Source organism: Podarcis gaigeae, assembly GCF_964106915.1.
Source record: "Podarcis gaigeae genome assembly, chromosome: 10".
Classification (NCBI taxonomy): Eukaryota; Metazoa; Chordata; class Lepidosauria; order Squamata; family Lacertidae; genus Podarcis; species Podarcis gaigeae.
Window position 1 is genome coordinate 50437319 of NC_139686.1, and position 21694 is coordinate 50459012.

General features: G+C 41.9%; 1 protein-coding gene across 7 annotated transcripts in view; it reads right to left on the reverse strand.

The window, feature by feature from the left end:
- CNTN1 (contactin 1) overlaps positions 1-21112 on the reverse strand; it is a 157346-nt gene extending 136234 nt beyond the window's left edge. For 4 of the 7 annotated variants that reach the window (XM_083699081.1, XM_083699078.1, XM_083699079.1 and 1 more), the window contains exon 1: positions 17159-17429. The gene's annotated coding sequence lies outside the window, so the exon portion shown is untranslated. Of the gene's footprint in view, positions 1-17158; positions 17434-20998 lie in introns of those variants that run through there. The other 3 variants (XM_083699077.1, XM_083699080.1, XM_083699083.1) reach the window with 3 other exon arrangements.
- Positions 21113-21694: the final 582 nt, after the last annotated feature.

Consider the following 21694-nt stretch of genomic DNA (forward strand, 5'->3'; position numbering starts at 1 on the left):
ACCTCCCACTGCCACCGTGCCGCCGGAGCATGATTTCTGTTCTCATCCTGAAGCAAAGTTCTTAACCTGAGATACTATTTCTGGGTTAGCTGAGTCTGTAACCTGAAGTGTCTGTAACCTGAAGCATCTGTAATCCAAGGTACCACTGTATCTGAGATTATTTCTCTTACAGTCTTCAGTAGTTGTGATCTCAAGTATAATGACTTTTCTCTTTCCCGTTTATCATAAGTACTGTTGCAACACATGATACATTAGAATTCAACAGTAACTTCAGCATTGCTCTAAAAAAGAGTATAAATATGTCAGTCTCCAATTTCCTTAGACACAATTACAAATGCAGAAAGCACAGGGAATATTACAAAGTTTAATGTAGCATGTTTATTTAGTGTTCATATGTACATCATGGGTCACATATTTCCATGTTTCATATCTCCTCACAAGCAATTCTCAGTAACACTGTTAGACTACGATGTCATGTCATGAAATTTCAATATTCATTAGCAGAAGTATGAGCTCCATAAAGGAGCTCATTTTCTGTTGCTTTCAGACCATGTCATCAGGTTGTTGTTTTTTAGAACCCATTGGCATTTCTATCCAAGCCTTCCCCAACATCTGTGCGTCTCATTAGGGGCATCTGATGAAGTACTGCATACACTCTTCATAGGAATCATGATCTACACCCAATTAAAATGTTCCTGCCAGTCCACTTAGGTCAGAAAAATGTGAGCTAGAGGGAGTAGTAAAGCGGAAATGCCAAAACATAGCAGTTATGTTCAGGGCTTTTAACTTTCAGACCAAAGGGTTATTGTTGAATGTAACATGGCCAGATAGAATCCTCATCCTTTGTAAATCTAACGAAACCAAAACCCATACGAGTCTGTGCTCAACAGCCAGGCTTTAGGGCTTTACATGAAAAGTAAAGAAACCCTAACTAGACTTTCATTGTGTTTTTTCCAGTACCCCAAAAGCCTGAAGGGACTTGAAACAACGTGTGTCAATGAACTCAGCATCTCTGATATTGGTAGTGAAAAACACAAAGAACAAAGGCACTATGTTGATTAATCCCATCTGGTATTCCTAAACCTAAGAACATATTCCCTATAGCAAGTCTAACAGGGGGTGACCAATTTAGAGGGAGGAAGGGGAAAAAACCCCTGATAACAATCATCATCAATGAGCTCAAATTGCCCAGGGAGTGCAAGTATGCTTTCCAATTATTTTCCAGCACTGAGAGAGAATAATTTGAAAACGAAAACTATTCCTTATTTCAAAATAGATACTTATTTTATATGACAAGATTTCCTGTATGCTAACAAGTATTCACATCTGCTGTCACTGCCTCATAGCCACTGGCTTTAAATGCAGCATTTTATTTTATTTAAAAAAAATTAAATCACCATCATATTAAATATGCCTACAGTCATCGGGCTTTGTTGATCTTTACAGCAAAATTACATTCTTTCAGTTACAAAAAAAATGTACCATTTATTCTTTATTATTCTGGTACTACTTACTGAGGGACATTAACATTATTTGCCCAACAGCTCAGTCACCATTGACAAAACAACAACACAAACCGCTCCTATATAAATCATTCCTTTCTGTATTATGTTATCCAGTGTTAATGGTTAGAGTGTTGAACTAGGCTCTGGGAGACAACAGGGTTCAACTCTTCACTCACCCATGAAGCTCATTGGGTGACCTTAGGCAAGACACAATTCTTCAGCCCAACCTACTTTACTGGGTTGTTGTGAGGATAAAGTGGAGAGGTGGGAGAACCATGTATACATACCACCTTAAGCTCCTTGAGAAGAAAAGTGGACTATAAAGGTGATACTAAATAAATAAATAATAAATTTCATTTGCCACTCCCAAAATTATATTTCTGTTTTATAATTATACACATCAGAAACCTGCAATGGTCAAAATTAAGAAAAAACATTTGATTAGATCCAGAATACCTTTTTCTAGAAGCAGAAGAGTTCCTAACATTCATGAAAGAGACTGAGATCTGATGGAAGTTTCCACTGGTGGGAGGAAAGGAGATGGTCCCCACCAATGTTCCCCATCTCCACGGAACGTCTCACATTCTTCTGACATTTTCCATAAAGGAAATTCATTTTGTTATGCCCTAAGACAGCACCAATACATCGTAACCACTTAGCATTTCACAACTAATACATAAGTGCATGCTTTCCAATTCTGCCTTCTCCATTCATTTTACGGTGGACCCTCTAATTACGTACTGCTCTGGATACGTAACTTTCGGGTTATGAACATGGCAAACCTGGAAGTGTATACTTCCAGGTTTCGTCGCATGCGCAGAAGTGCTCTGCGCATTTCGCACATGTGCAGAAGTGCTCAATTGTGCCATGTGCAGAATTGCCACCTCTGCTTACAGACTTTTTGAGTTGCAGATGGACCCCTGGAGCAAATTAAATTCGTATCCGAAGGGTCCACTGTACTTGAATATTTCTATTTAAAAACTTCCATATACAGGGCTGCTTTCAGGTGTCTTCTAAAGGTTCCTTGACATCTGACGGGAGAAGGTTCCACAGAGCAGGCATGACTATCAAGAAGGAGCTCTGCCTGGTTCCCTGCAGTCTCATTTCTCTCAATGAGGGAACCGCCAGAAAGCCCTTGGAGCTGGAGAAAAGGTTGTTCTTTTAGCACAAGGATGACCTATGCAATGGGGCTTCCTTTGCTTTCCCTGCATGCTCCCAGGATCCCCACACAAAATGAGCTCCAGAGGAATCTCCAAAACAGATGGAGAGGTTGCAGGAGGAACATGAGCAGAGGGAAGGAAGAGGAAGTCCCACTGGACGGGTGGGAGTCCTTATGCTAATAGGACAACTTTGTTGTCTATTGGGCAAATGATAAAGAACCTGTGGCCCCCACTGAACAGTTGATTTATCCATTGATTTTCACCAGCATGTTCATTTTATTTTCCTATAACCAGAATCTGATTTGCAAGGCCCACAAGCAAATCTTTCAAGTATCAACAAAATTTCAGTAAAATTTAATTCACAAGTTCCAATGATCTAAAAGAATTTCAAACTAGAACTTGTATTAGTTTTCCAATATACCTGCAATAATAGCTGAATTATAACAATAACAATTAATTCCCAAATTATACAATTATCAAAATGCCAATCAACTTCCAATTAATGCATTTTAGTTAAACTGGCTCCCTGCATGGTGGTTTGGGTGCATTTCCGATCTTATATCACTGCCCTGTTAGTTACATTTCAGGGATGAGGGTGGTGCTGTGGTCTAGGCCAGTCTTTCCCAACCTTGGGTCTCCAGCTGATTTTGGACTACAACTCCCATCATCCCTAGCTAGCAAGGGCAGTGGTTAGGGATGATGGGAATTGTAGTTCAAATACAGCTGGAGACCCAAGGTTGGGAAACACTGGTCTAGGCCCTAGGCTCTGTGGTTTAGACCACAGCACCACCCGCGTCCCAGGCACCAAGTACACCAGGGCTAAAATGTATTGCCTTTCTCTCCAGCTTCCACAAGGGATAAGTTATTTCCTCTCTTCTACTAGCCTGACCCAGTTCTTATATGCAGCCAGAGTACAAAATGACAAGCAGGTTGAAGAAAAAGCTGAGGAGAATCCTAACCTCACTGAGGCTGATTGGAAAAGGAAGCTATAGCACTTCTCCCCTTACGGTGTTCTCCTCTGTGTATCACACCTCACAATGAGATGGTATCTAAATCACCTGGGCCATGTTTTGGGGGCTGAATAGAATCATGCTGCAAGCCACCTGATTTTCATCCTGACATAAAGATCCCCTACTGTGAGCAAGAACACCTGCCCTGATGTAAACAAGAGCACAGACATAGGTAATTATTTCAGGCATCCAAGAGAAAAGGGTAGATAAGAATTCAGTGCTAACTGAGTGACATGAGATAAGCAATTCGAAGGGTATGACATACACACACTAAGATCCAAATCACTGTCAAGTTTTACCTTAACTTGTTAGATGAAACAGAACTACTCAAAATTAACTTCATGGAGATTTATGCTCAGAATGCCCAAAAGGTGTTTCTGCAAATAAACATACTTTAATGATCCGATTGCTGGAAATTATGGGGATCAATTCCTAAGAGTGTGAAAACAACCTCAGGGCAAAAATTTTAACATACTGTACGATTCATTGGACAAATAGCAATTATATAGCTTGAAGCAATTCTGTGAAAAGGAAAGGTTTGTTTCCCTAAGTATTCACATTTTTGAACTGGGCTTTCTTAAAGCACCTCTCAGCTTTTAACAATGTAACGGCCTATAAAAAATTACTCTGTGTGTCCCCAAAACTTTGGGAGTGATGAGTTATTTATGTTCACTTAAGTATAAAACAGCTTTTAAATAAGGCTTCTTGTTGCTAGGCAACAATGCCTGCTTGTAAAGTAGTGAGATTATGCAGCAGTCTTGCCACTTTCCTCAATTTATAACCAGAAAGCTGTTTAATTTATAAAATTAAAATAAGATACCCACATTTTCACAATTGAAAAACCTAACAGATAAAGTCCATTTAGGATTTACATAAATTTAAATAATTTTGTAGCCCTTCTGAATTCCATCTTTGTAAAAATATCAATTTGCTTTACTTCCCTAAGATTATTATTCAAATATCCATCTCACAGCTAAAACAATCCACAGGCCAATCCCATCTTTTTGCATACAATTTAGCTGGATGATAGGTCCCAAATAAACTCACAAAACAAGTAAATATAATGAATTTATAAATATATTTGATAAAATTATGGAAATGTATTCACTGCCATATCCAGCTCTCCTGTAAATCATTTTTGCTTAGGGGTGCCATTGTATAAAATTTGCTTGTTCCTTTTATAGACTGCAAATATAAAGAACTGTGGACATTTGTTTTGTAAGAATTCTATAGAAATAAAAATGGCAAACCACATTATTATCAGCTTCTCTCTCATAAAATTCAATCATGCAAATATTTAATCAGGGACATGTGAGATTACACCATTTGACAGTATCAGCAACAGCCAATGATGCCCTCAGGTTCTGATACATATTGACTTTTCTATTACTTTAGTGGCAGATATATGCAAAGCAGGACATTAGGAAAAAATGACCTACTTTTCAGATCTTATAGTCCCCACTTATTCCTTCTAGTGCTAACCTGAGATTTCTCTCTAGGGATAGATCACTGCCCAAAGAGCAGAAAAAGAAAACAAACACAATCCTCTCACTTTCAGCACGATAAACTCAATTATAACCCTGTGAAAAGAGCATCCATAGGCACACCACAGAGGACACCATCTGTCAAATACTGGCTATTTAGATAGCATCTCAGAGAGAAATTAAATAAAAGATTGCAGTATCCAATTCTGCAGTCCTTCATAACAAAGCAGAATCAACATTATAGAATGTTGATACTACAGATTATACTACAGATACAAATTACATCTAGTCGTACCTTTGGAAGTCAAACGGAATCTGTTCCAGAAGTCCATTCGACTTCCAAAACATTTGGAAACCAAAGTGTGGCTTCTGATTGGCTGCAGGAAGCTCCTGCAACCAATTGGAAGTCACAGAAGCCCCATTGGGTGTTCAGCTTCCAAAACTAGTTTGCAAACCGGAACACTCACTTCTGGATTTGCGGCGTTCAGGAGCCAAAACATTTGAGAACTAAGCGGTTCGAAAACCAAGGTGCGACTGTATTTCCAGACTGCAAAAGTTAAGTACTGGTAAGCCATCTGGGGGAGGGAACATTGGTAAACCAAATTTTGGCTTACTGGGACAGTGCGAAAGTGTAGGGTGGTAGAGAGAAGATTACACATTTGTGCAGCCCCATTAGCCATTGTTTTGCTTACTATGTCATGAGAACCAGGCCACTGAATTTGTTTTCACTTAAACATCCGTCTGCTTCTTAACTCTATTCCTGTGGGAAATCCCATCATTTCAGGCTTTTAAGTAGGCGCTGAAAACTTCCTTCCTTTCTCCTTGATGCTCTCTCATGATTTACAGATTTTAATTGAGCTGCTGAATTTTTCATGCTTTTATTTTTAACTCTTATTTTAATGTTATGGTTTTACTGGTCATTCACTTTAGAAAGTTCTATGTGTACGGGAATCAAACGCTCCCTTTTCCTGAAAGGAAGCAGCACCGTTTTGCATAGCTCCCATGATGAGACCTTGCTATTGCCATTTTCATACTAGAGATAATATAATTGTATCATCCAAATGACATATGCTGTAATTCAAGTTAGTAGAACCAAATGCAGCTTGTAAACAGGTATACCGTAGATACCGAAGTTAAAGGAATTTAATCTCAGCTTTTCAAACTGGATAAGCAAGTCCCCAGTTACACTTCCTTTGCAACATAACAGCCCGTTATAAACTTATAGGCAATATCAAATAGAGAATAGTTTGAAAAGAAAAAATGCAGTTTTGAACTTGATACAGTAGTCTAGTCACAAAAGCAGAAAGGTGTAAATATGTTTATTGCATTTAATGTTGTCTAGATCAGGCATCTTCAGCCTTTTCAAATTCAGGGCCCACTTTTAACCCAAACATGCATTTGGGAACCCATTTCTTAACCCTTTACATAATAATAATAATAATAATAATAATAATAATAATAATAATTTATTATTTATACCCCACCCATCTGGCTGGGTTTCCCCAGCCACTCTGGGCGGCTTCCAATTAAATATTAAAAACAATACATATTCACATGGTAGTAGTTCTCCTGTTGTGAACTACAGGATCAGGCTGTGACCCATCAACTGAAGACCAGTTGTCTAGATGATTAACCACTATGCTCTTAGCATTGTGCTGCCTCCTCTTCCAACCTGCAGAAACAGCTTGCTGGGTGGGGCAGAACAGCAGGAGCACCAGACCTCCCCATCACCTTACCCCTCCCAGTAACCAACAGCAACCCACCTGGTCATTACACTATCATAGCTACTTCCTCCCACCTGGAAAGCCTCTTCTGCCAACCTGGCAACTTCCCCCACCTTTCAGTTTTTCCCCACAAGGGGCTTTGTGTAATAGCACCTCTCAAGGTGTATGATATATTTTGCCATTCATTCTTTGCTGCTGCAAATCAAGAGCACTGACAGCTCCAGGTTTTCTGCGGCCCTTAGGAAGGACTCTTTCAGTGGATGCACTGTCTAGAGTGAGCTTCTTCCTCTGAGCTCATTCATTTGTTCTATTCCTCTAAGCCCAGTCTGCACCACTGCCCAGAAAGAGCGGGAAAGATGAGCATAGGATGCTCTATTTCCATGATCTCAGAAAAAGTGTGAACAGCCAGAGAGCAATGGAGGAAGAGTGGGAGAGGAAGAGGTGGCCAGCTAGACTGGGGACCCGGGCAAGTGCCTAACAATGACAATCCCTGACACCAAGCCTGAACAAGAGAAAGTATTTTCAGTCCTTTCATCTTTCAAAAACTACTTCTGAAAAGCTGCAGAGTCAACCACCCACTCCTCAGCTGGTGTGGATGAGCACATAAAGATCTATGGCCTTATGGCTGTTTATATCTTCCTTTCACCCTTTGGGGGGGAAGGACAAATTGATGCTTTTCCCAAAGAGGAAACACAACAAGAACTTGTCTCTCAAAGACAATATTGTAGTATGAGGCAAGGGAATAATTTCCTTACCCGAATCCTCTGCCAATTCCCAAGTAGCATTACTTACAAGTCTTACTTCTTTGGGCATTTGAAGAGGAAGCACCTGCCAATTTCCACTGGGTAAATAAAAACAGCACAGAAATGCAGCTTTGTATAGGAAACTCAAATTATGGGAAACAGTTTTTAAGAACAGCAACCCCCCCCCCCAAAGACACCAACACCCAACCCTCTTAAAAAATCACATGGGCACATATAGGATATTTACTGCAGAACATTGCCCTAATAGCTACAAAGAAACAATGTTCTAAAAAAGGATCCAAAATTAAATCTGTCTTTACCATTGGTAGTTAATAACTCAGTCACATTGAAAATTCATATTTAGCTACGACTATATGTTAGCAGAAATTAGTCCGAGTGGGGTTTTGTTTTGTTTTGTAAACCAACATTTAGTTGTACTTTTCGGCAAATTTATAGTTGTCTCCAGCTTAGATAGACAGTTGCTGCTTTGCTTAGATAGCTTCAGCCACTCTGATTAATATAAGAAATGATTCCAGATCATGTCCTCTATCACAGTTAGGCTGAGGCATTTAAGGCAAAATATTCCTCCTGCTCTCCTCTGCCGTATACTATACTATACTATACTATACTATACTATACTATACTATACTATACTAGTGGGAAACTTGTGGCCCTCCAAATGCCATTGGACCACAACTCCCATTTTTCCCTGATTGTGAGCTTCCCACAAACCCCTAGTCACTTTGTGGATGCTCAATTAGTTGCTCCTTTAGCATCTTCTTCCAGCAAGGCTCTTCTTATTTTCTGTGGGAATGTTGTGGATAGTAGGAGAGGATATATTGATTAAATATTATCCTTCCTCACTCATGCTAGTGAGTCAGTAGCAGAGTACATACCCCAATATATTGCAGGAAGCTAGTTAGTAGGTTTGTTTGAATCTACTTAAGCAATCCAATCTGGCTTGTCCAGATTGGGTTTTGTTCCTGTTAAATCCCCTTTGTTCCCTCTTAAAAAGAACAAAGACACAACAGTCTTCTTTAAAAGTAATAAAAAGTTTACTTATATTCAGTTCACAGAAGGTTCCCTGAATGCAAACTTTAGCTTGTAGTTACAGAATAGAGTTTGAGTTCATCCCATATGAGGATTGAGCCCATGTGCTGCTGGCTGAGAGCCAGCAGACAGCAAAAGCATCGAGATCAAGAGTCAAAGAGGAAGATGGCTGTGTGACTGGCCCTTTTACAGGGTCTCACAGATCACACCCATCTACCTGATCACACGCAGGGGGAGGATGCTCCAGACCAGGTGTGACAGGAAGTCCTCCTGGCTGGAGTAACATCCGCCTTTGTGCCCACTCTGGGCAAACAGGAAGTGTTGTACTTGACTGCTTATGTTACATCCCAAATTTTCCAGCCAGCAGGGCCAATAAATCCTTCACTTAAATCCTCTCCTAGTGGGGCAAACAGCAATCTGAAGAGCTGTTGCCTGAACATGTGTTCAGCAATGTGTTCTAACACATTATATTTTATTTAATTGTTATTATTATCATTATTTTTGATGGCACTTGTGGGATACAATATTAAGTATAATTACAATGACGCACGTCCCTCTGATGGTCCAAGTAAACATGTTCATGACTGGGCAATAAATGCCTAAAGGAATGGCCAGACACTAATATTCTCTAAATGCTACCAATGAGAAATTTGAAAACCAACATTCCTAAGAGCTTTGGAAGCTAAATTTCCAAGGTTTAAGTGCAAGAAAATAGCCACCAGTCCAGCCTTCACTAACCTTGTACAGATATGCTGATTGTGACTGATAAGAGTTGCATTCAAAAACCTCTGGAGGATACCAAGTTGAGGAAGTCTAAACTATTGACTATGGACCTAATGTTAACGCTCCATCTCTCATCTCTATCTTGCAACTGCCTGCCTAATTTACTTTCAGATGGATTTGAGGTGATAAAGGCAAGGTTGTAATTACTCCAATCTGCTCCTAGACTCTAAAACCTAAAACAACCATCATGTGCAAAACTCTTTAAAATTGTTCACAAACCCTGTTCTTATCCTGACTTACCATTTTGTTTGAAGGGTGTGAAAAAGGGAATAATTATCCAGCTGTGCACACTTAATGCTGATGTAATTCTAAATGGTAAATTGCAGCAACTCAGCACAGCAAACTACACTGACATTGGAGGCTTCTGTAGCAAGATTCATCAAGAGAAAACCTGTCAAGGAATAGAGCTCATCACTTCCTTTGAATTCTTCAATATAATATGCCAACACAGTACAGGTTTGTACAGATGAACCACACTTAAGGAACAGGGTCAGCTGCTTGCAAAATTCCCAAGAACATTTGACAATGCAAGCGTATGAATGGAATTGAAACAGCTGTGCTGGATCACAAACCCCGGGCTGTTTCAGTTACAAACCTTTCTTTATGCTTTTAAACGTGTGCAGTATTCAGAGAAATGTGTAATATGTCCTCATTTCAAGTAGTATGCTTCAGTCACATTCAGTTTGCCTTTTGCTCCACCCCATCCTTATAAAGAAGTACAGATCAGTCTCTCCATTTCTGTTGCTTTGCTTATCACAATAATAAGGTTTTGAAAAGGAAAACATATATATTGTAAAGCAGAAACATTATACAGTAATAGGTTTGGTTTGGACTTCTGAAAGAGGAAAAATACCCTTAAAATCAGCTCATCCTTAAAAATGCAGATATGTATACATATTTACTCCTCATCATTAAAAATGCAGAGATCTAGACCAGCCGTGGGCCAGTCCACCGTCCCTCAGACCATGTGGTAGGCCAGACTATATTTTGAAAAATAAATAAATGAACAAATTTCTATGCCCCACAAATAACCCAGAGATGCGTTTTAAATAAAAGCACACATTCTACTCATTTAAAAACATGCTGACTCCTGGACCATCCATGGGCCAGATTGAGAAGGCGATTGGGCCGCATCCGGCCCCCGGGCCTTAGGTTGCCTGCCCCTGATCTAGACGCACTGCTGAGTTCAGTGGCACTTACTCCCTAGTAAGTGTGTTTAGGATTACAACCTTAATGACCAGTTTCTCCTAAAGGCTATTCATTATGCAAATTCAATAAAACTCCCCTGACATATGCTGCAATTTACAAGTCTAACCCAGTGTGTCCTTTATACAATTAGGAGCAGCTCACTACTATAGTTGCAAACATTTCTAATCTCTTATGGAATGTCATAATCTAGGGTTGCCATATTTCAAAAAGTGAAAATCTGGACACACACAAAAAGACATTTTTGAGCTATTTTTAAAAGAAAATTCACCAAAATCTAAACTTCTGACATGGGCTGCCATACATCCGGATCTTCCCGGACATTCCAACGATTTCTGCCCGAACACTGTTTCCGACAGCCAAATCCCGGCTATGTCCAGGAAATTCTGGGTGTATAGCAACCCTACATAATCTTCCACAGGAAGTTCATTGAATGGAAAGGAAGATTGTAAGATTGCTAGATTGTCAACTGGCCTACCAGTTTCTAGATTGGTAACTGTATTATTCAGTTGCAACAAATGATATACAGTGGTACCTTGGTTTACAAACGTATTCCATTTCGGATGTCCGTTCTAAAACCAAAACCATTCTTAAACCGAGGTGTCCTTTCCCTAATGAGGCCTCCCGCTGCTGGTGTCCTTCCACTGTTCAGATTCCATTCTTAGACCAAGGCAAAGTTCTCAAACCGAGACACTATTTCCGGATTTGCAAAGTTTGTAAACCCAATCCTTCTTAAACCGGACTGTTCTTAAACCGAGGTACCACTGTATTGTGATACCTTATACTTTTAAGTTCACAGCAAGCCCCTTAAAGGCAGTGGCACTCACTGGTGCTGACAGGGAGCACTACTTGCAAAGAGACAATTGGGAGTTCACTTTTTGCTCTGGGATGTAGCTGCCTCCATACCTGCTGCAACTCACAGGCTAAGCTTTCACACCTTGCAGATAAATATTATATAACTTACTACTGCACCAGATCAAACAGCAGCTACAGACACACCTATAGATTCTGTTCATAAAAATTGGCTGTCCTACAGACATCCTACTTAGTTACTGTGAAGTTTTAAATTGCCAAGTGGCCAGACAAAAGCTATCGTATCCTCTTCCCGTGCCTTCAAAGAAATCTATTTGATATGCAGAAATTGGCATGGACCTCTTTACAGCAGGGCAATAAACAGGGCCAGCCCAAGTCATTTTGGCACCTGAGACAAACCACAGAAAGGTGCCTTTCCCCACCAAGGGAAGAAGGAGTCAGTGAAGATCTACATCAGGAACAAAGTGAAAAGAGAGGGTCACATCAACCTTACCTGATGGTTAGAGTGGAAATCGAAGACCATAAAGGGAGATTTGCCTAATAGCTATCTTAGGAAGCAGACAAATATGCTTTTATTTTCCCAAGCATTCATTTATTAAAATTATATGCTGATTTTATTATGTTTAATATTGCCTTGGTCTTAATATATTTGCTTTATTTTTATTTATTTTCGAAGGGCAGAATATAAACTTTAAAAATAAAACCAGCCAAGGTTAAATAAAAATAAAGATGGAATGAAAGAGATTTGGCAAGAGGGCTCATACTATGACATGATACAGCTGTATCACACAAACAAAATATATCTGATATAGTTCTTAATTAATTGCAGAAAATAATGATAGTTTCAGAAGTAACCAGGACTGGAATACATAGGAACTATACATAAGAATACATTAACTGTATTTACAGGAAAGAGGGTGGAGTTATACATCAACATCACAATTTGTGGTGAAGAAATAAAGTCCGTTAGCGCAAGCAGAGATTATTTATTTAAGAGAAAAATGGCTCTAGTATCAGCAGCTCATTCAAAGTAAGTGCAAGAAGTAATGGCTCTGAGATGTCTATTTATAACTATTAAAAATGGAAAACCCAAGAAATTCCCTTGAAAGCTGTGGCAACAAAGCATTACATTAATGGAACTGCATACACTAAATTAAAGCCATAAAATCTTCTACTCCTCTCTCAGTTGGGAATATGAAAGAAGAATATTCTTGAAAAATACCAGAACCCATTTGGTTTGTGGTCTGGGAAGCCTGGTGGATCCCACAGGATCCCACCTTCTCTACAAAACAAGTTTAAGTCATCATAGTGAGATGATGCTAAAGGCGATATCCAATTTATGGCTCATGCCCTGTGCTTCGCTAGCTCTCTGTACTTGTTGTTGCATCAAGATTTCAACTTCTCTAAACCTCAGCAATATCCCTTTAGGCTTCAGCACTGAGCTCCCTTAAATCTTGGAACCTTCTAAAATATCTAAGAGTCATTGGCTGTATGACTGAACACTTAAAACCCAAACTAGGTGGATCTTTTCGTTATCTGTTAATATTGTGGGACTTTACAAGGGCAAATCCTTTTCACGCTTCTCTTTTTCCTGCCTCCAGTTCATCTGGGCATCATAGCAAAACTAAGAACTTATTCTCCAAGTAGGTGACCTTTTAAGAATGATGTTCGGGGGGCTAGCTATAAGATATTCAATGCTGATAATGCCTGAAGAAGTACGATAAAGAGTGTTAGACCTGGGATAAGAGGAGCCTAGGTTTAAATCTTACCAGATGTCATTTTGGCATCTCCCATCCTATACTACCTCACAAAGCTGCTATATGGGTAAAAACTCGGAGAAACTAATGTACAGTGGTACCTCGGGTTACAGACGCTTCAGGTTACAGACTCCACTAACCCAGAAATAGTACCTTGCGTTAAGAACTTTACCTCAAGATGAGAACAGAAATCGCGGCAGCGTGAGGGCCCATTAGCTAAAGTGGTACCTCAGGTTAAGAACAGTTTCAGGTTAAGAACGGACCTCTGGAATGAATTAAGTTCTTAACCCGAGGTACCACTGTACGTCGTTCCGAGCGCAAGATACAAATGCAAAAGACAGAATGAGTTTTATGGGAAGTTTCCTCTGAAACCATCTATCCCAGATAGGCTGTCATATGAGCAGAGAAGACACAGATTGGGATACCACTCCTTCCAAAATGCTCAGAAGTAATACCCAAGCAGTTATAGTAGTGTGCTCAGGAGAACCAACTCTCCCTCTAATCTCAATACAATCAAATCATGGTGCTGTGTGTGGGGTGTTCTTGTGCTAGTGGGCCTAAAGTTACATGCAAAAACCACACTCTTGTATTCAGTGTTAATTAACACAATCAGAAAAAGTATAACACCTTAATTCCACATTCAAATCAGTTATGGTTAGACTGCCACCCCCAGTTTACATATCTGCATGCACTGGAAGTGTGGAAGACAGCTGCCATTCAGCTTCCATGCTTGCAAGTATACCAAGATAGTTAAAAAATAGTTAACTTTCATTAAGCTATCATAGGTATGGCTCCCTGGAATGCTGGATAAAGTATGTGGGCTTTTATTTATGCTCAGGATCTATTTGCCATTTCATCCCTTTCTGTCCACTCAGATAGCTGACTAGTAAGGCCACCTTCCTTTCAACCAGTAGTTACAGTATTATTGACTTGTGCATAACCTTGCTTGTCCCTGTTCTGTACCTGGAGAATGCTACAGTCTTTATTATTAGCCGCCCTGAGCAAAAATAAAATTATTATTATCATTATTATTATTATTATTATTATTATTATACAGATGGATGGGGGAGGGGGTTAAAGGAATTGGTGCATTCATTCATTCATTTTATTTCTATCCCATCTTTGCTATAAGGAGTTCAAGGTGGCGCACATGGTCCCCTCTCCCCATTTTATCTTCACAACAGCCTTATGAGGTAGAAAGTGATTTTGCTGATGGTCACCTAATAACTTCATGGCCGAGTGGGGCTTTGAACCCTGGTCTTTCAGGTCCTAGTCAAACACTCTAACCACAACACTTCACTGGCTGTCTTCATGGCTCTATGAGCTCATCCAATATAATGAATCCAAGGTGATCACTCTTACCCAACTTATTGGCAATTGCATAAATGGTCAAGATATGTAGGATTACATTTTCAATGTTTGCTCATTTATGGGATTCGTGTGTGTGTGTTTTTTCCAGCTTGGATCTGAACATGTTCTGTTTACAGGGCTCCCAAATTGCAGGACACATTATACAGAAAATCAGAGAATTTCAAATAAACATCCAAAATAGGGTTTCCTTTTTTTTTAAAAGAAATGGAACCCCCCCTCCCCCCAAAAAAATACTTGCATAATCCTGCTAACAAAGCATTCCCTTCATTTTTTTTTTTAAATGGCATTTCATTTAATTATTTGCTGCATTTATATACCAGATTCCTGTCAAAGCAGTTTACAGTTTTAAAACACCCAAACAAACGAATGGTATAAAATGCAGAAGAGGTCCCCACTGGTGGACTGATGGTGGGAGGAAATCCCTGACCCAGGATTCCTTCCTTCTCTCGGGGCACACAAAAATCTTAAAGAGCCCTAGAGAATATTGGGTTTTCTGAGGTCATAACTGTATGTAGAAGACAGGGATTCCAGAGGAGAAAGGCAAAGAATAGCACATTGGCAACCAGCAGAAGGCGGCCCAGGTAAAGGACTCTGGATGTCCTAGTGCCTTCATACGAAAACAACAAGCTCCTGTGTGGCACAGTGTTTCTCCCCCTGTCATTATATCTCTAAGGTCATCATTTACTGCTTCCAACCCTTAACAGCCCATGGTCTTGACTGGAGATGAAAACAGTAATTTGGAATGGTTTTATACCGAAGCCATTCAAGCTCATTTCTACGTATTGCACTTATGAGTGTGGTGCAGCTGAAATTCAGCAGTAGCCGATTCTGGAAGCAATGTCTCTGTTCTCTCCAGCAGGTGTTACTATAACCAAGGTGAATTGCAACATATACTCTGCAACATTTGCATTAACTGGCAATTTTTAAAAGAGTAACAGTAAAAGTGTGTGGGGGGGGGGAGAATAAATTTCATCCAAATGCAAATTGCAAATTATGTAAGACATATAAAACGTTGGACAAAAAAAAAAAAAGTGAGATAGAGACCAAACCTGCCTTCTGGAATGGAAGCAGCCTCTACACAAGATGCCTGCAGAAACCAGCACAGCAGTACCAAAATGGATGTGCGAATTACATTAATGCTGCATTATTCATTTATATACCAGAGGATATCATAGACATTAAAGAGAACTGCATCCCTTGTATTAGGCTCCTTCAACTCAACTATTTTTGTGCCAGCCCAGGCCAATTTTATGTAACAGGATTTTAAAAAAATAAAGTTTATGTTGAATTATATGACCCAGTTCCTGCTTTGTATATGCAGCTCCTTTAGGGTTGAAATGTTAACAGCAGCAATGAGGATGTGTTGAAGATTCCCTTCAGGGATGGTAGCAATAACAATTCGAACAGCCCATTTCATCTGCCTTGTCACTCATTTTGCCAATTTCTGTAATATGCCTTTCATTGTATCCTCTAACACTGGTTAACGAACCCTTTCATACCAACCTGCCTCCTATCAAACAAATATTGTCCCAATGGATCATTTCCTTACAGGGGAGAAAATCCTAAGCGAGTTTCCTGTTGGGTCTCCCCAGGAAACACTCCCCTGAGTTCAGACCTTGTAAATTAACAACTAATTAGGAATGCTTGTGTGAACATCCCCCCCCCCCACACACACACTGAAAATGTCACCCCTGGGCGACATGGACCTTTTACGAGACCCAGCTTAAAGGATCTCCTTTCTCTTTTCCCCTTGGTGTTTCCCTGTCTGCAGCAGCAGATCTCCACAAGGTGCTCCTAAAAGCTGTGGCGCAATTGAGAAAACGGGAAAGCTCAGAAAGAAATGAAACCCATTCCTGCCATCTGCACAGGCAACATGGATTTGTTTTTCCCCCATCATCACAGCCCGTGCAAAAAAGGAAAAAGAAGCAGCAGCCAAATGCGTTTCACCACCGAAGTGGATGGAACTGGGAGGGTGGAATTGAAAGGTGAGAATCGCCTCTCTTTAACTTCTGATATTCCAAGGCGGTGGGGTGGGAAGCGCGGGGGGTGGGGTGGCAAAGGGGGTGGGAGATGCACTGGGGAAAGCAAGAGAAATATATTGGCCAACTACATTGGATGAGGCAGCGTATAATCTCAGAGCAACGTCTTCCCCCCACCCCAAACCGGCTGCGTCCTTCCAGCCGAGCTAATTGCTCTGGGTATTGCAGTGCTGCTGCTCAATCGAGCGGGCTGCTTGGGCTGCGGAGCTTCCCCGAGGAAACTGGCCTCATCCTTCTGTTGCGCGCGCGGCGGCAACTCGGCCAGGTTCTGCCTCCCCAGAAGAGGGCGACGGAAAACGACCCATAAACCTGGGGACGCTTTTGGAGGCGCGCACATCTCCTTCCTCAGAGCGACACTCCCTCAGAAAAGCTCGCGGCAGCAGGCAGCAGCCCCCTCCTCCCCCCATCCTATCCAGCCCACCCCCCTCACCACCATTGGGGTGGATTTAAATACCCAACCCAGCTCTTCGAAATCTCCCTGGGTGCGGATAACAATAAGAAGCCAAGTCCTACCTGTGCGGGGACCGCGCTGCTGAGGGAAAAACGCGCGCGAGGTGCGGCGGGCGGGCGGGCGGGGGCTGCGCAGCTGGAGGTTTCCCGCGTGCAGCCGCAAGCACCTGGGAGCACCCTGCTCTGCTTGGCTTGGCTTGGCTAGGCTAGGCTTGGCTGCCTTGCCCCCTGCGCGCGCGCCCACCTCCCTCCTCAGCGAAGTCCACCCCAAAAAAACGCCTTGACAGTTGCCCGCCTTTGCCTGAGGGGGCTGTGGGCGAACCGAGCTGATTGGGGCAAGAGCGGGAGGGGGGCCGGGGGGCGGTGGCGGAGCGCGAGAGCGCCGGGCAGCGATTGGACGCGGGTGATGTCACTCTCGAGCCTGGCAACGAGGGAAACGTTGCTGGGTCAGGGAAGGGCTTCCTCGGGTTGGGAAAGCGGCGGCAGCCTCACAGCTGCAAAGGAGCCGCGGGCGCGGAAGGAGGCGTGTGGCGGCAGCCGGAGAGGGGGGGGGGTCTCTCCGCGGCGACACCCCGGAGAACGACGAGGCGAGGCAAGCGGCGCGCTCGGCAGCGCCCACCCGCCCATCTATTCGCGGTGACACATTACTGCAGGTGCAAAGGCGGCGCGCGGCAGCCTTGGCTCCGCCTCCCTGGCGCGGGCACAGACCCCTCGCACATGCCCAGTGCCAAATTGAAGCCCGACTGAAGCTCCTGCCCTACCCGGAGTTCCCTTGGCGCTCTCGCCTGCGCCAGTAGCTTCTAAGGATAAGGGCGAAAGGATGCTGCTGTCCGTGTAGGTGCTGCTGAGAGATTTTGAAACGAGGGTGCAGGGAGTGATGCTCAGCGGAACAGCAGATTTAGGAGCGGGATGACGAAGAAGGGTTGGTTATAGGGGGAAAGGCTTCAAATGAGGATGCCTGCCCAGAGAAGAAAATAAGGTAAGTGTGGGTGAGTGGGAGTTAACCTGGCATATCATTATGCAACCACTCGGGAAAATTCCACAGTCTGCAGGAAAGTCCGGTTCCGCCCCATTCCCAACACACCCTACCCCTTCTAAGGACAGGATTCCATGAGCCTGGGCAAAAATATATCATAGCATCAAGGCATTCCAGATTCTCTTCTCTTCCAGAGAAATATATGCCCCTAGTGGCACACACACACACACACACACACACACACACAATACTAAACGCACATTTAGCATACAGGGGCGATTAAAAATAAATAAATGCAAACCCGCATTTAATGTGTGCTTTGCCCCACATTTGCGATCTGTAATCTCCACTGACACCCAAACCAGTTAATCTTCTCTCAACCTTAGAAGGATTCAGAACCAGAACTCTTTTAATCGTATCTAATTTGTACATTTTCATAACGTGGGTATTAAACGTGGTTTTCTTTCAGCGTTCAGAAGTGGTCGATTTCAATAGAAGGACAACACTGCAGTAGCAACAACAGCAACATATAGGTTCAGATTCCATAGCTACCCTGTGGCAAGAGGGCTCTCCTCCCACATCCTAGAGCAGGGGTGGAGAACCCTGTGGCCCTCCAGATATTGTTCGGATTCCAGCTCCCACAATTCTGGACTCTGACCATTTGCAATGCTGGTTGGGGCTGATGGGAGATGGAGTTCAGCAAAATCTGGTAGATTAACTGCTCCATCCTAGAGAAACAGAGGTAGTAGGACTGCATGCTTCTAATTATTTTGGAAATTTAGGGCTCACCTGTATTGTCTGACCCATTAAAACATTTATCTATATCAAATATGGTTGTGCCAAGGTATAAAATAAACACAGTTCACTCATTCTTTGTACACAAGTTCTATACCCAGCCTCCAGTTACCACAAAGAAATGACTTGGATTCCAGTCCAAATCTTTTAGATATCAAAATGAGCCAGACATCCAAGGTCCACTTTTTGCATTCACTCCCTGAATCCAGTCATTGCACTGCCATAGAAGTATATCTGGTGCTTGGGAGTGGTGACAAAAGTATATCCAGAGATCTGGCTTAAGATTTGAGAATAGTACATGGCCATGACTCCCTGCCCCCCCCCCCAACTTCAGCATACTTCTAGCTTGCACATCCAAACATTTTGTCCTCCAGATTTTGGCTGTCTCTTGCAAGCCTACTGATTCAGAATGTACAGACTTCACACATATTCACATTCACCGTACATTCACTTATTCTGTGTTCTCTCTCAAGAAGGAACTTCTGGGGAGGGAGGAGGCTGTTCTTCGCTTTTGGTATCCCTTCCTAATATTTCTTTTATTTGTAACTTTTTTGCAGTCTTAAGAACATAAGAACCACCTTCTGGATCAGGATAATGGCCCATCTAGTCCAGCATCTTGTTCTGACAGTGGGTAACCAGATGCCTATAGGAAGCCCATAAGCAGGACCTGAGCAAAAGAGCACTGTCCCCACTAGCGATTCCCAGCAATTGGCATTTAGAGACATGTTGCCTCTGACAGTGGAGACAGCACAGCCATTGTGGCCAGTCTTCCCTTCCTGACCTATTCTGCACCATCCAATTCCATTACTGAGTCATTCCATCGACTTTACCCGACTTAAAACACTCCTGCATCTCCCACCATATGAATGGATGCTATGGATTTCACACAGTGCAATAATCCAAATGTGACCTCAATCCCTTTCATTGACTAGGTTCTTGAATCTGCATTATAAGCTATGTGCCACTTAGAAATATAATTTGTATAGGCAAAACCAAATTTGATTCCAAATTCCCCAAAGAAAATGTAACCAAACTGTTTGCAAAAAACGAATCCATACTTTTTCATATCCGCAGAATCTGATAGTGCCACAAACCCCCAACTTCAATTAAATTACCAAATCATGAAGCAAGCAACAAGCAAACCCCAGACTGAAATGGTGCCAAGAAATGACCAAACCGCCTTTCACAAATGTGCCTGAAGTAGAATCTTTTGTCCTATTTTATTGTTTTGTAAATGGGAAAGCTATCACTGAATTTTTGCCAAACCATTTACCCTGTCTGATTTGTAGCAAGAGGAGTTTTTTTTTTAATAGCCAGTGACTTCTGTAAGCCTTGTGCACATCTATGTAAATTTCTCTGTGGAAGTGCAGCCCTGAAGCACAGCTGTAACTTCTGAATGTGCCAACTAACATGTGGAGATATGCAAGTGTGGAAGTTTATTCTGCAGCAAAATGTTCATTGTGGGCATGCATGTTCTAGGCAAAGAGAAGGTGGAAAATAATGGGTGTGTACTCTCACAGAAGCACCAAAGCATAGCACACACACAAATGCTCCCTCCACTGGTTTTTAGATGAAAACTTTAAGGTAGGTGTTTTCTGAAAGGGTGCCTCCTGTTTTCCCCTTCACATATTCCAGGAAAGTGGTCACTTTCTGTAGACTGTGTCATACCTAAGCCAATATAATATAATTAATATAATATAATATAATAATAATGAATGTGGAACATTTTCTGTGAATGTTCTGCAGTCGGAAGATTTCATTGCCAGGACTTAAGATGGCTGACACAAATATTATAAGGTTGGTATCTCCCCCCTCCTTTTTTTTTTTGCTATCACTTGTGTGACAGTGACTTTCTCTGCACTGCGTACTATCATGCCTCCCTCCCAATCTGTTAGCATAACCCAAACAGTTTCTCCGTCTCTTCAGAATGAGGACTAGTTCGAGAAGCACAAAAGGCACACAAGCAGGCAACACACAGTGCATTGTGTGCTCAGAATAATGATCTGCCATTTACAATATACGTCATGCCCACACTGCACTCCAGCTATTTCTGCAGAGATCGCTGTAATTCTATAGACAATTATGGACAGAGACCACATGCCACCCTCATGCATATTTTAGAGTGCACTTACTTGTCTGCTAGGAAGGATCCTGAAAGGAGTAGATGCAGTCCACTGAGAGGCGAGTCCTGCATAGGAAACATGTGGATCTGTCTATCCAGCACTAGCTGGAGGACAGCAGCTCAAAGCAGTAACCTTTTTACACATCCTATAGCAAATCTATTCACATGCTCCACTCCACATGAGACGGGAAAGGGGGTCATATGCTTCTTCTCCCTTTTTTACTGCAAAAAAACAGAGATGCAAGCCAGCAGTTGCTTTATTCATGCCACACAATCACTGCAATCTTCCAGAGGATTAATAAGATTAGAAGCCCCTATTGTTTCGCTAATGGTTGTTTATTTGAAAGGGGGACTTTGCTTGTAAACAGGGAGACAGAGCCATGCCATGTGTTACTCTTCCTTCTTGGGTTACCTCAAAGCATAGCTCAAGGCGAAATAGCAGGCAGTCATTCCTCTTAAGCGTAGATAATACATATTGAAACAATTAATATTCTTTGTGACTTTGCTTTGAAGGTCAGATCTGATTTAAAAACACTCTCAATATATATTGCCTTTTTGTGGCAGGGACATGGGTGGTGCTGTGGGTTAAATCACAGAGCCTAGGACTTGCCGATCTGAAGGTCGGTGGTTTGAATCCCTGCGACGGGGTGAGTTCCCGTTGCTCGGTCCCTGCTCCTGCCAACCTAGCAGTTCGGAAGCACATCAA